We start from the raw sequence: 19,132 nt of genomic DNA, 5'->3' as shown, positions 1-19,132 counted from the left end.
GTGTTCAAGGCCTCAAACCTGTTCCTGAGATGATTCTGAAATTCAGGTGGGATGAAAGTAAAGTCGTATTTTGGCTCCTGTGGATTCGGTTTAATTTTCCTCAGCTTCAGCTTGAACTTGCATATGAGTAGTTGGTGGTCTGTTCCACAATCAGCGCCTGGCCTAGTTTTCACAGCTGATACTGAGCTTCTCCTGCGATTTTTTTTTAACTACCATAGTTAATATCCATTGTTTTTCACACTGGATCTTTTCTATTTCCTTTACCCACCCCTCCCTCTGCCCATCAAATTGTGTGACCCTGTGGTTAACCACTCCCCTATCCCACACTACCCCTTCGCACTCCCACCCATCCTTACCCCTCTGCTCCCCCTTGGATCCTCATACACACAATAATCATCTTGTACAGTATTTCTTCTTATGGCACTGAGTTCACTTAGCCCCAACATTTCTACTTTTCTCCCCCCCCAAGAATTACCCTCCTACATTTATTTATGGTCAATTCATTTTTATTTATAACTTTATTTTTTATTAATTTTTAATGAATGTTTAAAGATATTTTGGATTTCCCTTCATTCATTGTTGTGCTCATTTCTACTTTTCTTGATGATCATTAGGAAACACCTTGGTCTCAATGTCAACATGTACACAGATCACACTTCATACTTCTCTGCATTGTTCTCACATCCTAAGGCATTGTCTGCTAGGAATATTCATTCATATTTTCAAGCTCACTGCCTCTGGCCTATTATTTATTGATTCTTTCATCTCAGTATTTCTAGTTTCTTGCCCATTTTTTGTGATTTATAAATGTTTTCCTATTTTAAAAATCTAAGTGGAAAAAAGTTCAATATTTTTGATATTTCATGTTTTTTGATTTTTCATATTTCATATTCCTGAAAACTCCAGTGGTGTTATTAATACCAGGACAGCTTTTTCAGTTCTTAAAGTGTCTCCCCAAAGAGAATGCCTTTAAAATGACGCTATCTCAAAGAGTGAGAGATGAGGTAGCAATAAAAATGAGTCCTTTGTAAAGTATTGCCTAATGGGCTGAAATAGAAACCCTCATTATTGGCTGGAGCCCTTTGTATATTTAACACTTGATCTATGTTTCCATTTTTGCTTATTCCTGAAAGCATGCAGTCTGGAGGATTCCTGCTACCGGCCTCCCACTTCCATAAGCCATCACTTGTTTCATTGATTCTCTTAACCTTTTAATTTGTCCCTTAGCAGGTTCACACACCAATTTGTGTATTATCTGAGAGATAAGTATTTCCTCCTTTCTGGAACACTGTTATTTGACTCTCTTTTGGTCATTCTTTACCCTTTCCACCACAACCTTGCTCATTTCCTGAAAGGCCCACATGTTCTACAGAAACCACAGAACCACAGCCACTGAAGTGATTCAGACTCATAGCTGCCTTGTGAGACACAGGAGAACCGCCCACAGGGTTTCCACAGCTGTAAATCCTTTCAGATGCTATTTTTAAAAGTGTGGGCAGCATGAGGGTAGCCTTATCAGACCTTTAGTAACTCCACAAGGAGAAAAGTCTCCATCAATATCAACAGCACAAAACCAGTTCCTATGAGATCAGACGTGCCTCTCTCCTCCCATACCTTCATCTGCAAGTTCCCGTACCTTCAGCAAACATCCATCCCAGGGGTCTCTGGCTCTGTTATAGGATCTGCTAACTGTTGCAACGGCCACAGAGATTGTGTTCATGTTAGTGGAGTTTATTAGGGAAGTTAGGACATTCTGTAGGCTTTATAGGTAGGGGTTGGGGGTACAGTGGACAGCCTGGTGGTCAGTTCTCTGTGGAGAGTATTGATATTATGCCCTTTGTTAATTCCTAACCATGAAGCTGCTCAGTCATGCAAGATGTGGTTGGTGGTCGTGCTCCTTTCTGATTGGCCACAGTCGTCTTACACCAGGCAGTTTGGAATGTCTCTCAGAAGGTGCGGTCAGCGTGGAATGTTGCCCAGCTCCCACATGGCATTTTGACTGGTATTGATTAAGTTTGGAGAGAAGTTGTTCTAAATGGTACAAGACTTCTCAGTCAGTTTGCTGCACTGAGATTAGTTGAGGTTGCTGTGATACCGAAATTTTTGCCACTGATGTGTCAAGTTCCAAAAGGGTTTCTCATCATGTATGTGTTTTGGTGGAATTCCCTGATTAAGACAGACTAGGAAGCAGGATGGGCGATCTACTTCCTAAATAAAAGGTTTTTCAAAACCCTGTGAACATTGAAGGCATCGGGAAAAAATAAGGCCCCAGGAATTGATGTGATACCAATTGACTTGTTTCAATTAATGGATGCAGTCTTGGATGCACTCACTAGTCTATGTCAGAAAATGTGAAGGATGCCTGTCTGGCCAACAGTTTAGAAGAGGTCCATATTTGTCCCTATTCCCAAGAAAGGTGATCCAACGGAATGTGGAAATTATAGAACAATATACTGCTGAAGATCTTTCAAAAATGGCTGGAACGGTACATAGGTAAGGAACTGCCAGACTTCAAACTGGATTTAGAAGAGATGTGGCACCAGGGATATCCTGATATCCTGGCTGAAAGTAAGGAATACAAGTAGAATGTTTATTTGTGCTTTATTGACTATGCAAAGGTGTTTGACTGTGTGCATCATGAAAAGTTGTGGCTGACATTGAGAAGAACAGGAATCCCAGAGCACTTGATTGTGCTTATGTGGAACCTATACCTGGAGCAGAGAAGCAGTGCTTTGTTTGGAATTGGGAAGGGAGTATGTCAGGAATGTATTCTATCTCTATATCTGTTCAATCTATATGCTGAGCAAATTATCCAAGAAGCTGGACTCTATGGAGAGGAATATGGCATCAGGATTGGAGGGAGACTCATCAATAACCTGCATTATGCAGATGATACAACCTTGCTTGTTGAAAGTGAGGAGGACTTGAAGCACTTGTTGCAGACGATCAAGGAATGCAGCCTTCAGTATGGATTGTGTCTCAGTATCAAGAAAATAAAAGATTTTTACCACTGCACCAGTAGGCATTGTCATGATGGATGGAGAGGAGATTGAAACTGTCAACAGCTTCATCTTGTTGGATCTACAATTAACTCAAAGTTAGGCTGTATGAATCCTGGGGAGAAAGAAGGGCAATCTCATCCCATACAGTTTACTGCCTTTGAAAACCCTCTGGAGGGTCAGCTATGAGTTGGTTCCAACTTGACAGCACATAGCAGCAATCTTATGTTCAGACTTGTCAGGTAATTTCGTATGAATCCTTGACTAGTTTGTGCTGTGCTCCAGTTTAGGACATTAAGTATTTTTATGATTTTAAGAGGGTTTGCAGATAAACTAACAAACCCTAGTGATGAAGAGCTAAGCATCTGATAGCCAACCAAAAGGTTAGTGGTTTGAACCCATCAGCAGTTCTGCAGAAGAAAGACATTGCAATCTGTTCTTGTCAAAATTACAGCCAAGGAAATCCTTTGAGGTAGTTTTGCTCCATTATATTGAGCTGGACATTAATTGGATGGCACTTCGCAACAAGATCCAACTAATAGTTAAAGATGAATAGGTAAAGCTTTAAGTAAAATAGCTTATGGTTAAAGATTTTCCTCTCCTCTTTGTGCTTTCTGATCCTTGCCTACTCATTTGTGTTTTAAGTTTTAACTCTTCAACCATTTGCACTGTAGTCCTTAGTCAATCTGCAGACAAATCACAATGTTAGCCAGGCTGTTCCTTGCCTAGAGTAAGAGAACTTAGACTACCAGTGCTAGAAGACACCTACCTTAGCAATCAAGTTCACAAGAGAGTTAAAGACAGGGCTGAGTTCAGAATCTAAAGAAGGAAGATTTACAGTTGAGAGTGCAGTTTCCAGAAAAATGTGCAACAATGAATGAATGGAAATCCAAGTTCTCTATAAATTGTCATTAAAATCTCAATTAAAAAAAAAAAGAGAGTGCAATTTCCAGAGGCAGATTTCAAATCCTGACTCTACCACTCATTGACTTAAACCAGTTACTAAATCTGTAAAACAAGAAGAGAAACTATCTAATGTATGAAAATGTAATAAGTTCATGCATGCAAGAGAACCTTGAATAGTCTCAAACATACAGTATTGTAGTCGTTGTTATGTGCTACTGAGTTGACTCCAACTTACAGTGATTCTATTACATGCAACAACTCTGAACTCGGCTTTACTTTGAGCCAAAGTATATCAGATGGAACTTCAAAAGCCTCGCCTCTATGGAGCATTCTGGTTTCACCCTCTCCAAGATGGACCTGTTTGTTCTCTCAGCAGTTCATGGTGTATTCGATACTGTTCTCCAGCACCACAGCTCAGAGACATTGGCTCTTCTTCTATCCTCCTTAGTCATTATCCAGCTCTCTAATGCATAGCAAGTGACTGTGAAGACTATGGCCTGGATCAGGCTCACCTTAGTCTATAGACTGACATCATTGCTCTTTTGGAACTCTGGAGAGGTTCCTGACAGTAAATTTTCCCACTCAAATTTGTCTTTTGGTTTCCTGGCTAATGGTACCAAGAGTGCTGATTGTGGAGCCAAGCAAGCTGAAGCAATTAACAATCTCAATCTCTTCATCTACCATGATGCTGCCAATCTGCCCAGTGATGAGAATCTTTGTTTTCTTGATGTTGAGCTTCAATCCATATTGAAGGCTGCAGTCCTTGACCTTCTGCTGCAAATGCCTCTGGTCCTCCACAGTTTCAGCAAGCAGGGCTGTGTCATCTGCGTAACGCAGGTTGTTGCTAAACCTTCCTTCAATCCTGATGCCACAATCCTTCTCATAGAGCTCAGCCTCCTGGTGAATCTGTTCTGCATATAGAATGAAAAAGTATGAAGATAAGCTGCATCCCTAGTGCACACTTTTCCTGATTTTGAACCAGGCAGTGTTTCCTTGCTCTGTTCTGATAACTGTTTCCTGGTCTAACTTTTGCATAAGAACAGTCGAGTGTTCTGAGATCCTCATTCTTCTCAGAGTCAGCCAGTTTGTTGTGACTGACACCGTCAAATTAGATGGTGTTAAAGGTCAAGTTGTAGTGACACAGTATACAACAGAATAAAATGCTACCCAGGGCCTGCATAGTCCTTCAACTGCTGGAATATTTAAGTTTATTGTTTGACCACTGTGCCAATCTATCTTACCAAGGCTCTCCCTTCCCCTCATTGGCCCTTTTTTCTCATCAGATATGATGCTCTCTCTTTCAGTAATTGATTCTTTCTGATTGCATGTCCATAGCAAGCAAATTAGTTTTCTTTGGATGGTTTTTAAAAATAGATTTCCAAGCCTTTCTTTGACTTTCAGATCTCTCTTAGTTTGGAGGCTCCTTTAATACATGTCCACCATGAGTGACCCTGTTGGTAAGAAAAATGCTGGAGGTGTAGCTTCCAGCATTAAAGCAACACATGGGCTCCCACAGATGAGTGATGGGGGCACACAGAGAAGGCACTTTATAAATATGGAGAGATTGTCTCCTACATCCTTGTTCAGGATCCAGTGCACCAAGGAACTTCTGGAGTTAATGTAGAGCAGATAGAACTGGGAGGGGAGGGGAATCTATGATGTGTGTTTCTTTCCAGGGTCTACATTCCAGGGCTCTAGACAATGCTATGGGCAGAACAGAGTTCTAGGTGTCAGTGAATGGGAGGCTAGGGTTAGGAATCAGGGGTGTCATTAGGATTGGTGACACCCAGTGTGGTAACTCATGGTTTCATACCCCGGCCCCATGACACTCCTCCCTTCATATATGATCATAGAGAATCTTTGTGAATGTTCATTATTAAATTTAATAATAGACTGTGGTTGTTAGGTGCTATCAAGTTGACTACAACTCATAGTGACTACATGAACAACAGACTTGAACCTGTTCTGTTGTGTGCCATCCTCATAATCTCTAACTTACTCAAGCCCTTGCTGCAGTCACTGTGTCAATCCATCCTGTTGAGGGACTTCCTTTCTTTTGCAGACCCTCCATCTCTCCAAGCCTAACATCCCCTTTCAAGGAATAGTTTCTCCTAACAACATGCCCAAAGTATGAGAGATGAAGCTTCATGAAATTTGCCATAACTTTCCCCAAGACATATCTCTTTGTTCCTTTGGCAGTCCATGGGCTATTCAACAGTCTTCTTCAACATTAAAACTCAAATCTCCTTCTATCATTGTTATTCGTTGTCCAGCTTTCAGATGCATAGCAAATGATTGAAAAGACCACGGCTTGAATCAGGCACACTTTAGTCTTCAGACTGACATCATTTCCCATCAATGTTTTGGAGAGATCCCTGGCAGCAGATTTGTCAAGCACAATATACCTCCGGATCTCCTGACTGCTGGTATCAAGGATGTTGATAGTTGATCCACGCAATATTAAATCATTGACAACTTCAATCCTTTCTCTACCTATTATGATGATGCTTGTCAGTCCAGTGGTGAGGTTTTTTACTTCTTGATGTTGTGATGCAATCCATAGTGAAATCTGTATTCCTTTATCTTCTGCAGGAAGCATTTCAAGTCCTCCTCTCTTTTAGTAGGCAAGGTTGTGTCATCTGCATAGCAGAGGCTTCCTCTGATCCTGATATCACATTCCACTTGATAGTGTCTAGCTTCATGAATTATTCGTTCAGATACAAATGAAACAGGAATGGAGAAGGATACTTTCCTGGCATAAGCCCTTTCTGATTTTATTTCATGCAGTGTTCCCTTGCTCTGGTAAGACAATAGCTTTTTGGCTTATGTATAGATTTCATATGAACACTATTAAGAGTTGCGGTATTCCTATTTTTCTCAATGTTAGCCATAGTTTTGTATGATCCACGTAGTCAAATGCCTTTGCATAGTCAATAAAACATATATAGACCTTCTTCTGATATTCTATGCTTTCAGCCCAGATCGATCTGACATCAGCAGTGATACCCCTGGTGTCATGGCCTCTTCTAAAACCAGCTTGAACTTCCGACAATTTCCTGCCAAGCAATGTACTTCTGTTCAAGCTACTTTTTTTATTTATATGCAACATTTTCTTTTAGTTTGTGTATTTATAGATAGTAAAATTCATAAAAATATATACTTCAATAAAAATGCTTTTTGAACTCATATGAAATGTGAGGCACTATTGTAGTGGATGAAATAGTGTTATTGTTGTTGTTGTGTACCATCAAGTCACCTGCAACTCATAAAGACCCTATGTACAACAGCTCTGAACCATGCTGTAGCCTGAGCCAACTTTATTGTCCCTGCACACCTACCCTCATTACCTTAGAAGAGTATTGAACATACTATGGACAGCCAGGAGAACAAATAGTCTGTGGGAGAGAGTGAAACCAATTTTCTCCTTGGAGGCAAGGATTTTGAACCTCTGTCTCACATACTTTGGGATGTGGCCAGGAGCAACCAGTCCTTGGACCAGGGCATCATGCTTGGAAGGGCAGCGCAGGAGAGGTAGACCCTGAAGGAGATGGATTGACAGAGTAACTGGGGCAGTGGAATTAGGTGTGTAGGAGTCAGTGAAACTGGCTTAGGGTCAGAGCAATTGTACATAGGATCGCTATGAGTTTCAGACAACAAGATGGCACAGAACAATGACAACAACACAGATGGCAAAGTTTAAATTGATATGAAATACAGTGAAATGATTATTTATGGTGTAATGACATTTATGAAGATTGTTAAAGCCACTCAGAAAATGATAATATATGTTATTAAGCTTTGGTTTTGTTGTTGTTGTTGTTATGTGCCATCAAGTCGCTTGTGACTCATAGCGACCCTCTGTACAAGAGTCCTAAACGCCGTTTTATCCTGTGCCAACCTCACCATCTCAAACGCACTCATTCCCACCACTCCAGTCACAGAATTGATCCATCTCATCGAGGGTCTTCCTCTCCTGCGCCGCCCCTCCACTCTGCCAAACATGATGTCCCTCTCCAAGGACCAGTCCCTCCTTGCAACATGCCCAAAGTAGGTCAGATGAAGCTTCAGAATCCTTGACTCCAAGGAGCATTTCGGCTTCACCTTCTCCAGGACAAACCTGTTTGTTCTCCTAGTAGTCCATGGCTTATTCAACACTCTTCTCTAGCACCACAGCTCAAAGGCATCAATCCTCTTTTTATCATCCCTATTCATTGTCCAACTCTCCGATGTATAGCAAGTGATCACGAAGACTATAGCCTGGATCAGGCGCAACTTAGTCTCTAGCCTGACGTCGTTCTTCAGTACTGTTGAGAGGTCCCTCACAGCTAACTTTCCCAATGCAATTCATCTCTTGATTTCCTGGCTGCTGTTGCCAAGAGTGTTGACTGTGGAACCCAGTAAACTAAAACTGTTAACTATCTCAATCTCTTCACCATCCATACTGATGCTACCATTTGGCCCAGTTGTGAGAATCTTTGTTTTCTTGATGTTGAGCTTCAACTCATATTGGAGGCTGCAGTCCTTTCTGCAGCAAGCACTTAGCTTTGGTTTTTCTATGCTAATAATCTATGTAGTTATGTTTTATATTCAGGCATCTCTTGTTTGTTATATGTTCCTGCAACTAGAATGAAGGTACCAGGACAGTCTTTATTTCCCCCTACACCATGATAGAATTGATGCCTTTGAGCTGTGGTACTGGAGAAGAGTATTGTATATACCATAGACTGCTGGAGAACAAACAGGTTCATCCTGGAGAGGGAAATCCAGGCTGCTCCTTGGAGGCAAGGATTCTGTAGCTCCATCTGACAGACTTTGGACATGTTGCAAGGAGGGACTGGTCCTTGGAGAGGGATGTCATGCTTGGGAGAATTGGAGGTATTCACAAGATAGGGAGACCCTTGAAGAGTTGAATTGACTCAGTGTTCAAACTATTTTTTATTGATCTTCAAGAATATTTTGCTTGCATATGATATTAAAGATATTGTTTGATTATTCCCATTCTGTTGGATCACCTTTTTTTTTTATTGTATTATTTTTACGTGTACCGTCAAATCAGATCTGACTGGTACAGAAGGAGATTGCCCCTTCCTTCTCCAGCAGAGCATCTAGTGGATTTGAACCGTGTACCTCTGGGATTTCAGTGCAGCGTCTTGCCACTAGGCCACCAGAGCTCCCTTAGGATCACCTTTCTTGAGAATGAGAATAAATATGGATCTCTTCCAGTCAATTGGCCAGACAGCTGTCCTCTAAATTTCCTGGCATAGACTGGTGAGCCTGTCCAGGGTTATATCTGTTTGTGGAAACATGTTGATAGGGATCCCATCGCTTCCTGGGGCCTTATTTTTTTGCCAATGCCTTCAGTGTAGCTTGAGCTTCTTCCTTAATTACTATTTGACTTTAAAAAAAAATCGTTGGCTCTTGCTCCTATGGTTATTTCCTGGAATTTTTCAGTGTCAGTCAGTTCCTTTTGTTCCAGTGACTCTGTGTATTCCTTCTATCTTCTTTTGATGCTTCCTAGATCATTCAAGATCTTGCCCATAGTGTAATAATAGACTGTTGCTGTCATATACTGTTGAGTTGGAACCGACCCACAACTGACCCTCCAGTGGGTTTTCAGAGAGTTAATTGCAAGGAAGGAGGCTGTCCATCCTTTTTCCTCAGAGTGGCTGGCGGCTTCGAACCACATACTTTTGGGTCTGCAGCACAGCTTCTTGCCTCTAGGCCACCAGAGCTCCCAATAATAATAGACTAGTAAGTGATAAACATATCACTTACTAGTCTTTATAAATATGGATTTTTGCTATATTTTATAAATTGTATGAATGTTAACAATAAAATTGCTTAGTAAAATCTTTCTGATGTCAAACTACCACATTGCTAGTTACATTATTAGTAACTGTGTAGCAGCCTTATTAAATTTTTCTCCCCCTTTTCCTTTGACACCTACTTCATTCTCCAAAAGTTACTGAGGTAAGTTCACAAATAATGATGCCTATAATATGGTAGCTAAAATGCGACAGTCAGCAACATGAAAACACTGGCAGCGATGAAGACAACAGTGTGTCCTTGAAGTGCATGCAAATGAAGACAGCGGATTCGAAGCATCGTTGTAATTGGATAATAATAACAGCTCTAACTGGAGCCTGTTAGAAGGTTCAAGAAGCAAATAAGCAAAGAGTTTTCATCCTGTTAGCATATCAATATATATATATACACACATATACACACATATACACACATATATACATATACATGGTTGTTGTCATGTGCCGTTGAGTCGATACACACACACACACACACACACACACACACACACACGCACACACGCACACACACGCACGCGCGCACTGGATTTACCCCCAAAATGCTTTTGTTATTATAATTAACCATTGGGATATTTTTGTAAAAAAAAAGTAATAATCTAGACAATAGCCTTGGTGTCACCCCCTCTGACCCTGTCATCCGTTCAGTCCATAGCCCCTGCACCCTACCCAGTGGTATCACCATTAGGAAGCTGAAGTGGGGCTCCAGTTCCTGCGATGACACCAGTACAGCAGTAGGAAGGAAGGACAAGCCTTGGCTCCCAGAACAGGCAACAATTCCTCTAAAACATGATGTACTCAGTTTGGGTCAGATTGTAAGTGGAGTATCATGTTCAGTTCTGAGCAACACATTTACAATCTGGAGCCCAGCCAGAGGGGAGTTGACAAGAGGACTGCAGTCCAGTAATCTGTTTCTATGCGTTCATTCACAAACATCTGCTGAGCCCTTTGCCAGGGCATTGTGTTACACGCCTGGGGGTCAGGCTGGGTTGGGTGAGATGCAAATACACTGTAGGAGTGGTTTCTCCCCTTCAGAAGCTAGGAAGTAAGAAATGAGAATTTTGTTTCCCTTAACAAATATTAATCAACTGTCTGTTGTGTTCAGGACCTTGTTTAGTGACATGGCTTCATGACTTAGTAGAAAGAGCACTGGGCTACTTGTTAGAATAGCTGACTTCTAGGTCTGCCTCTGTCATCAGCTGTGTGATTGTGAACCAATTACCCTGGGCTTCAGTGTTCTCACATACAAAAGCAGGAGTTATGACACCTGCTCTATTGAAAGTGCAAATGTCAGAGCTCCTGACCTGATGGATGAATCAGAACCCCCACAGGAGGAGGCTGGGAAACATTTTGATGATTAGGGTGTTGGGAAACACTACACTTTAGGGTGGTGTTCCCTGTGTGTGGCCTCAGACTGCCTACAACACAGTGTACAAGGAATTTGCATTAGGAAAGGATTCCAGGGTCCACCCCTGACTTACTCAGAACCTGGAGGCCTCGGAGTCTGTAGCGAAGGTGACCTGGAAGGATTTTGTTCATCTCCAAAGCGAAATTGTCCATTATAGGATTTTTGTGAGGACTAAATGAGGGTACTTTGGAATTTCAGACATAAGGGATCATTAACATTGGCAATATTTTTGTTTGAAAAGAGGTGGCAATAACTGCTGTGAAGGTTAAAGCGTGTACACTCGTCAGAATCCTTTTACCTGCAAAAAACAGTGATGCCTGGCAGGTTTTGAGATGAGAAATTAACTGTAGGATGCCACGGTGTCACTGGGGAGTGGTCTTGCTAGCTAAAGTCCCTGGTGACATGGCGCTTCTAAAAATCAAAGAATTGGAATAGTGGCTCAAAATGTCACAAAGAAGCTCAAATCCCCAAACGTGCAGCTTACTCTAGGATGTTTTCTTCCTCAAGGAGAGATGCAGAATGAAGAAAATTGCTGTTGTCTAATATGAGGCGTCTTTTTAAAAAAATGTGTGTGTGTGTGTGTGTGTGTGTGTGTGTGTGTGTACTGTCAAATCGTATCTGACTGGTACAGGAGGACATTGACCCTCCTTCTCCAGCAGAGCATCTGGTGGACCTGAACTGGGTATCTCTGGGATTGCAGTGCAGCTTCTTGCCACTAGACCACCAGAGCTCCCTGATGCATCTTTTTTTGGGGGCAAATTTCTTATCATGCCCCCGCCCTGCAGGGCCAGTTTCCGCATGCATTACGATGCTCATGCATTCAGCTGTAGAGTAGCAAGGCAGGTTTTGCTCTGTATGTTTTAGGTCCAGCTGAGTCAGTTCTGCCTCATAGCCAAGCTGTGTACAACAGACCACAGCTCTGCCTGACCCTGCACGCCTTCACAGTCTCTGCACTTGTCCATTGTTGCAGCCAATGTGTCTGATCCTCCACGTCACTAATGGGCGTCCGGGGTTAGTTGTGCTGCTAAACCAAAGATGGTGCCTCTTTGGCCTTTCAAATCCACAATTGGCTCCAAGAAGAAAGATGGGCAAGCTCCCCTGTGATTTCCAACCTCCAAAAACCCACTGGAAGGTCAACTATGAGTTGGTTCTGACCAGAGGGCAATGAGTGATTGATGAGTGAGATTCTACTTTACACAGCATGGTATCTTGCTCCAGCACTGGACCCTCTTGATAACACATCCAAAGAATATGAGACAGTTTCAGAATCTTCAATTCTAAGAAGCATTTTGGCTGTACTTTGTGTAAAGCAGATGTGTTGGCTCTTTTATGGCATAAACTATAACAATGTAGGGACTGACTCTCTTCAGAAAAGTAAGATGTTTCTGTTAAGAGTGATTTTCTACCCCTACTTCTGGAAAGCTCCATCTAATTATTTGAGAGCTATGTTTTCTAATAGCTTCTCTTTCAATTTTTTTTAAAGTGATGTGGCAGCACCCAGACCAGACGGCTGCCCGCTGCACCACACCGAGAGCCTTCTCTGCACCAGTCCTTCCTGCAGCGAAGCCCCATACACCAGAAGACGAGATGTCCAGCAAGAGGGCCAAGGCCAAGACCACTAAGAAATGGCCACAGAGGGCCACTTCCAATGTCTTTGCAATGTTTGACCAGTCCCAGATCCAGGAGTTTAAGGAGGCCTTCACCATGATTGACCAGAACCGCAATACTTCATTGACAAGGAGGACCTGTACGACATGCTGGCCTCGCTGGGGAAGAACCCTGCAGACGAGGATCTGGAGGGCATGATGAGTGAGGCCTTGGGCCCGTCAACTTCATCAGTTTCCTCACCATGTTTGGGGAGAAGCTGAATGGCACCAACCCTGAGGATGTGATCCGAAATGCCTTCGCCTGTTTTGATGAGGAAGCCTCAGGCTTCATCCACAAGGATCACCTCTGGGAGCTGCTTACCACCATGGGAGACCGGTTCACAGACGAGGAGGTGGATGAGATTTACCGAGAGGCACCACTGATAAAAAAAGGTAACTTCAACTATGTGGAGTTCACCGCATCCTTAAACATGGAGCCAAGGACAAGGACGACTAGGCCACCCCTCTCCCTGTACCAGGTCCCTATCCTAGCACCTGCCGTCCACACTCACTCACCTCTGTGCCGCGTCTCTGCCCACACTCCGAAAAGACTCAATTAGGGGATCATTCACCTGAAGGATAGGACCCTAGCTCCCCATGTAGTAAGGGCCAGTACCAGCGGAGTGCCAGGCAAAGACACTCGGTCATCTTAAGGCACACATTGCCCCCATGACCCAGAGACCCTGGGAGCTGGAAAGAGTTATTCACTCAGCCAAGGAGACTATCATCCAGAGATAATCCAGAAGGACAAGACTTAGAGGGACCAGGAGAAGTTTCCTCAAGGGAGCTCTGGGCTTCCACCTAGGAGGAAGGTGCCCTGTGCCACCTCAGGTGTTTCCCTATTCAGGGTGTGAAAGCCCTTTCTCAGCCACTGCCACAAATATAAGCCTCACCAAGGACCCTCCTCTACACCCTGCCCAGCCACTAGGCCACCAGAACACACCTCATCGCACCTTGGGTGTACATGCAAGAAGATGCATGTGCCATGGAATTTGTGCAGGGGAGGCGAATCTCAAATAGAAGTCTGAGCACTGAAAAAAAAAGATGCAAAAGTTTGGGAATGACCCTAAAGAAACCAGAGCTGCCACCCAAACAGAGGTATGCACACACATGTTTATGGCTGCGTTGTTCACAATAGCAAAGATATAGAAGCAACCCAAATGCCCACTAACAAATGAATGGCTAGAAAAACGGCTACATTCACACAATGGAATACTAGGCAGCACTGAAAAACAAGGACACTCATAAAATATTACACAACATGAGTGACCCTGGAGGACATCATGCTGAGTGAAATATCTTAGTCACAAAAGGATAAATACTTTATAACACCACTGTTATAAACCAGGACTGAGAAGAGGGTTGAGGGAAACTAAAAAAAGAGGGGATAGACAATGAACATTGCACTGGGACAGATGAAGGAAAGAACTGTTGAAAAGTAATGTATGATTAGGCATTATTTGTATGACAACAGTCCAGAATAAGGGTATATTACAACATGGACTGGGGTAGTGGTGGAAGGGAGGGAGGAAGTTATGCAACAATGAATGAATATTTTCTTTAAAAATAGTGAACTGGAGGGGTTATGGAAGGAAATGTGCAACAATGAATGAGTGAAAATCTAACTTTTCTGCAAACTTTCATTAAAATAATAATTTTTCAAAAGTATGGGAATGGGAAGCTCTGGTGGCCTAGTGGCAAGAAGTTGCACTGTAATCCCAGAGATTCTTGGTTCAAATCCATGAGATGTTCTGCTGGAGAAGGATAGACAATCTCTTCCTATACCAGTCAGATCTGATTTGATGGTACACACACAAAAAAATAATAAAATAATTTTTTAAAAAAGTATGGGAATGGCTAAAGGTTATGTTTGAATTGCTTGATGAATGTAATTAATGTTACTATACCCTTCATGTGAAGATTCTCAAGACGGCAAATGTTTTGTTACATATGCACTTACCATAATAAAACTATTTTTATTTCAAAAGCAAGCACTATAGTGTTTTGTAGATTAAATTTCCAATTCTGAACCTACACCCAAAGAAAATAAGGAGAAACAAATCTTAAAAAGGGAGCACTTTGACACTTTGTAGTTTGTGTAGCATGAGTTTTCATGAGAAAGCAGGAGTCAGGGGATGGAGTGTGGCTCTGAACTTGGCCATTCAGATCCTTTGCAAAACCAGTGGATTTTCTTCCTCAAAGCATGTGGGCAAACATATACAAGTTTTCATACTTTTTTTGGATGGAGAAGGTTATGGATGTTATAAGGCCCATTCAAGGATTCTTGGGTTGAGAATCTCTGTTATGGAAATGACAGAGAAATATATGGTTTCCACTTCATGTACAGAAACATCGTCAAATATTTCAATAATGAAATATTAGTGGCCAATAATGGAAGCACATAACCACTTTGGTTTTTTTTTAGATGACCACTTTGTACAGATGCTCATGCATTCCTTCACTTGTTGGTACATTCATTCCATAACACACACATTCACATACAGCAGGACATCCTGTAAGTGTAATAGGATTAAAGATAGTCTAACAACAGTCTGTATTCTCAAGGGGCCTTGGTTTGGTAAAGGGGGCCGAGACACAGATGGTCATAATGCGTGGGGACAGGTTATGTAAGAGGTTATATATTGAAAGGAGAACAAAGGTTTAGGAGAACAAAGAAAAGAAAATTGAAGAGGAATCTTGCATTGGTCCTGAAATAGACCAGATGACCGCTATTCTTATTCTGATTCTGGCACCCTGTGCAACTGCGGGGGTAAGGTATGCTGTAGGATCATGAGCCATATCACTGCAAGTTGTTGTCTTTGTGATTTGCCATAGTCACCTGTAACTCATAGTGACCCTACATACAATAGGTCTGAACCCTGCCCCATTCTGAGCCAATCTCACTGACTCCAACACACCTAATCCCATTGCCCCAATTATCTTGTCAATCCATGTCATCTGGGGTCTTCCTCTCCTGCACTGTCTCTCCACCTTCCAAACGCTGAAGTCCTTCTCTAAGGACTGGTCCCTCCTGGCCACATGCCCAAAGTATGTGAGATGGAGCTTCAAAATCTTGCCTCAAAGGAGAAACTTGGTTTCATTCTTTCCAAGACAGACCTATTTGTTCTGTTAGCCATCCATGGTATGTTCAATACTCTTCTTCAGTACAACTCAAAGGTATTGATTCTTTTTTTGTCATTCTTAGTCCTTTTCCAGCTCTCTTATGCAGATCAAATAATTGCAAAGAGCATGGCCTGGGTCAGGTGCAGCTTAGTCTCTAGACTGACATCCAAGTAGATATATAACATATGTAACAAACCCATGTGATTGTTCTACAAACACAGCTTCAAGACAGTCTTCCAGCTTCTCCCTACCTAACCACCTTCCAACCAAGTGATCTCCCCTTAGCCTGACCTGCATGGAAATTCTGGAACCACCCCCAGTCTTAGGACATTATACATCTCAAAGCTATCACTTCACAGAGCCAAGCCCTTCTGATGTTTCTTCACAGGCTATCTTCAGTCTACTATTTGGACTGGGAAGCTGGAGACTTGCAGTGAGAACTGCTGATGAGGCAGAGGAAGCGGACAGGAGAGAGTGTAGCCAGCCAAGCGCGTGGAGATGCTGTCTCCACACCTAACACCCCCTCCCCAGGATTTTTCTGAGGCTCGAAAGCATTTCCTTTCTCTCCTTTTCTCTGCCACAGACAGTGCACCCGCCTCTTTCCCTCCACTACGGTCACCACTCAGCAGGCTTTGATAAATGTCATCTTTTTTTGAAAGATGTCTTGGAAAAAGGCAATTTGACTGCAGTGAGGCAGAACAGGAAGCTGAATGCCAGGTGCCCTTTATCAACCAGAGCCAAACCCCAGGAACTAAACCAGGAGAAGTGGATGTCTGCACTGGGTTCCCTGTAATCCTTCAGCCACTTCACCCTGGGGACCTGTGTGCTGTGCAGACAGAGTCCAGGTCTCCTCCTCTCTGTCTCCTTCTTCCCAGCCCTTTGTCTTTTGCTCCTTGTTTCCTGGCTGGTAACTAAAGGTCCCTGAGAACCCCCACAGCTCTGAGGGTGGGAGCCCTCTCTACTGTGCAAGCAGTGGGCTGCTGATTAGCGCGGGGAATAAATAACAGCAAGCTAATTATCTCCCTGATTGCGGCTTGCCTCACTAACAAGGCTGGGTTGGAGTGGTGATGCGGCAGTTGATACTATTCCAAGCATGCTTCTGGGTTCAGGGAAATTTCCATGCCTCTCCAGTCTGGAGACGCTCCCTCCCCAGATGCTCAGGAGTTAACAGTGAACATGTTCCCACTCCTGCTTCACCTTGGAATTGAGAGACTCACCCCAGACAGTCAGATGGTGTCAGTCCCTAGTGGGCAACGGGAGCTGGCTTTGCATGGAAGCAGGCAAAGCCTTTCTTTGAGGCTCGGGGTTGACCAAGGGCATTGGCAGATGGGTCCTTGGGGAGCGCACACACCAGCACTTAGTATCCTAATTACATCTGCTGCTCCAGCTCCTTAAACTGAGTGTGATTCCCACTGGACCTGCAAGTGATGTAGAAAAACACAAAGAATACTGGTCTGGGAGTCGGGGGGTCGGGGGTGTCTCTGGGTTCCAGCCCTGCCTGTGACTAACTCTGTGACCTTGGTCATGTCCTGACCAGTTAGGGCCACTGTGAAATGAGAGAGGTGGGCACGGGAGCTTCGGTGCTTGGCCAACTTTAGAAACGGAATTTTGTGACTCTGGTTCTGACATGCAACCTGAGACCATCGTCTTGGAGTCCCAGGCCGGGAAAGGCCCCACGGCCTCTTGTGTCCATATCTCCAGCGTGGGCCTCTTCTTATCGCCACATGCTATTAGATCATTCCCCACCTTCCCTCCCGCTTTGCCCAACTTCTTTCATTCCCTCTTGTCTGAAAAATATGTCTCGCCAAATGGAGGGGTAAGGAGGATGCTCTTCTGAAAGATACACGTTTGCAACAGTCTAGACTTTTCTAAGCCTGCTAAACTGATTGCTACCAGCCAATGAGAAGGCAGCGCTTGGAGGGCATGACCACTGCTATTGCCTTACTGCCTGTGGAGGAAGACATCAGCCTCCTTTGCCTCTCAAGTATATTGGCCCCTCCCCGGACTACAGACTCTGTCATCACCTTTATCAGCCACAATATCCATTTGTGGGAACTAAAGAGCTGTTCCCCTTTATTGTAGAGAATATCTCAACCGGGTGGCTGAGTGGGTTTCCTTCTGCTGAGATTCAGATTTGTTAAACGAAATATTTTCATCTAGTGAAGATGAACCCTGGGTCACTGTCCCTTTAGGGAAGAGGGGTGAGGGGAGCTTAAGGGGACACAGATGGCTATGCACTCAACTACTAGTCAATGGTGAAGCAGCTCAATCTCAGGCAGAGATAACGCCAAAGACAGGCCTAGAGTTGTGCTTCAAAAGGCCCCAGCCCCGAAGACTGGACAGTTCAACTCTGCAAACGGTGAGTTTCCACGAGTTGGAATTGACGACCTAGCAGGTAACAACAGTATCACTTTCTCAGTAGGTTAAGGATCAGAAAGATGGGGAGGCAGCCTTCTGAGGTCAAGTTCAGGCCGTCTGGTCTTCTGTGCCGAGAAGAGCCCCCAAGTCAGGATCAGAAGGTCACATTCAGCATTATGCTTTAACCTGCCTACAGGGTAAACTTGAGCCATTTGTAGTCTTTCTGTAACAGTTAAGGTAAGCTAACTGATATGACTAATAACTCCCGCTGAGGTGCTTGTCACAATAATAAAGTCTACCTCTCACGCACATGGCAAAGTAGCGCAAGTGTTGTGTTGACAGCCTTCTCTGAGGTGATGTGAGACCTCAGCACCATCTGTCCTGTGGCTCTGCTGACTGTCACGGGCCCCAAAAGCCTCTGCTGGATCCTTCAGACTCACTCAGCAGATAAAAAAGAGACAGGGAGCTTGCAGGTTTGTGTGGAAGGTGCAGAGAGCTAGGGCAAAAGGGGACACCCTTCACTTTGCCCCACTCTTGACTGTGCTGGACAGACGAACTCAGCCACGGACCATGCCCTGCAGGAGAGCTGGAAATTGTAGTCAAATTCTGCATGCAGGAGGCAAAGGGAAACTGGTGAGCAGTAATCTGTCCCTGACACATTTTCTTTGAAATTTTGTTTCCAAATATCAGTAGGACAAAGGGCCTTTACAATGTCATCTCTATATGAATATAAAAGAGTTTTTAAAAAGATAAGAAAGTACACCCGTGTTTATCGCAGCTCTGTTCACAGTAGCAAGGAGTTGGAAACAACCCAGGTGCCCATCAACAAACGAATGGATAGAGAAGCTGTGGTATATTCACACAATGGAA

General features: G+C 43.4%; 1 pseudogene; it reads left to right on the top strand.

The window, feature by feature from the left end:
• The first annotated feature begins 12,722 nt into the window (after positions 1-12,722).
• On the top strand, positions 12,723-13,238 carry LOC102856697 (annotated as a pseudogene).
• Positions 13,239-19,132: the final 5,894 nt, after the last annotated feature.

The sequence above is a fragment of the Elephantulus edwardii genome, unplaced genomic scaffold (assembly GCF_000299155.1).
Source record: "Elephantulus edwardii isolate Elephantulus edwardi_28Jun2011 unplaced genomic scaffold, EleEdw1.0 scaffold00252, whole genome shotgun sequence".
Taxonomy (NCBI): Eukaryota; Metazoa; Chordata; class Mammalia; order Macroscelidea; family Macroscelididae; genus Elephantulus; species Elephantulus edwardii.
This window is presented reverse-complemented; position numbering and strand designations above follow the sequence as displayed.